Below are 2,002 nucleotides of genomic sequence, written 5' to 3'. Positions count from 1 at the left end.
AGAGAAGACACACAGCGCTGTTTCAAACACTGGAAATAATTGTTTTATAGTAGTAGTGGAAACAAGAATATAACTTTAAGGAACAAAACTTTATTTATTTTGAGACGAGGTCTTGCTCTGTTGCCCAAGCTGGAGTGTGTGGCACGATCATGGCTCACTGCAGCCTCGACCTCGTAGGCTCAAGTGATCCTCTCACCTCAGCCTCCCCAAGTGCTGTTACAGGCATGAGCCACCATGCCCAGCCGGAACAATCTTTTAAATTCAACCATTATATATTTTTTGATTTTAAAAACTACCTTATTGAGGTATAATTCACATGCCATACAATTTACCCACTTAAAGTACACAAATCTACTTCTCTACAAAGTTCACGGAAAGAATAAAGTATACGAGTCAATGGCTTTTAATAAATTGAGAGGGTCCTGCAGCATCACCACAACCTAGTCTTAGAAAATTTCTCTCCCCTAGCCTGGGAAAACCCACTCCTACCAAAACAAACAAACAAACACACACACACAAATTAGCTGAGCGTGGTGCTGCATGCCCGTGGTCCCAGCTACTTGGGAGGCTGAAGCAGGAGGACTGCTTTAGCCCAGGAGGCAGAGGATGCAGTGAGCCAAGATTGTGCTACTGCACTCCCAGCCTGGGCAACAGAAACAGACTGCCTAAAAACAAACAAAAAAAAATTATCTTCTCCCAAAAAGAAACCTCACTGGAAACAATTGGAACCCATTAGCAATTATTTCCCATTTCACCTTATACCACCACTTCACCCCTACCCTAGGCAACTGTTACTCTACTTTCTGTCTCTGTAGTTTGCCAACTCCAGACATTTCATATACATTGACTCATGCAATATGAGGTTTCTTCAGGCCTGCTTCTTTCACTTGGCATTATGTTTTCACGATAATGTTTTAGCATGCATCAGTACTTCATTCCTTTTTAGGGCTGAGTAATATTCCACTGTACTCATATACTATACCACAATTTGTTTATCTTCTCATTAGCAGATGAGTATGTGGACTGTTTCTGTTTCTGAGCTGTTATGAATAATGCTGCTATGAACAAGTATATACCTAGGAGTGAAACTGATGGGTCATATGGTAAATATGTGTTCATATTTTGAGGAACTGCCAGATGGCTTTCCAAAGTGACTATACCATTTTACATTCCCAGCAGCCTGTCTTTTTTTAATTATAGTTTTCTGAGTGAGTATGAAGTAGAATCTTACTGTAGTTTCAACTTGCATTTCCCTAATTACTAATGATGTTCTGCATCCCTTCATATGCTTACTGGTTTACACGTTCATGGCAAACAAATTGTTAGCAAAGGTACCAAGGTTATTCAATGGGGGAAATTTTAGTCTTTCTAACAAGTATTGCTGGAACAATTGGAAGCCATATGCCAAAAAATGAACCTCAACTGTTACATCATAAATAATGGGTCACAAAACTAAAAATAAGAGCTAATGCTCTAAAATGTAGGAAACATAAAAGAAGATCTTTGTGACCTTGCATTTGGCAAAGATTTCTTAAGACACAAAAAACATGAACCATAAAAGAAAAAATTGGAAAATTGGACCTTATCAAAGTGGAAAACTTTTGTTCTTCCAAAAAAAAACTATTAAGAAAATGAAAAGCTGGCCAGGCATGGTGGCTCACGCCTGTAATCCTAGCACTTTGGGAGGCCCAGGCCAGTGGATAGCTTGACCTCAGGAGTTTGAGACCAGCCTAGGCAACATGGTAAAACCTCATCTCTACAACAAATACAAAAATTAGCTGAGTGTGATGGCTCATGCCTGTAGTCCCAGCTGCCCAAGAGGCTGAGGTGGGAGAACTGCTTGAGCCCAGGAGACGCGGGGCGCAGTGAGCTGAGATCGTGCCACTGCACTCCAGCCTGGGTGACAGAGTGAGACCCTGTCTAAAAAAAAAAAAGAAAAAGAAAAAGAAAGAAAGAAAAGAAAAAAAAAAGGCAAACCACAGACTGGGAGAAAATATGTGTA

This window comes from Pongo abelii, chromosome 2 (genome assembly GCF_028885655.2).
Source record: "Pongo abelii isolate AG06213 chromosome 2, NHGRI_mPonAbe1-v2.0_pri, whole genome shotgun sequence".
Lineage (NCBI taxonomy): Eukaryota > Metazoa > Chordata > Mammalia > Primates > Hominidae > Pongo > Pongo abelii.
Note: the sequence above shows the minus strand (reverse complement) of the source record.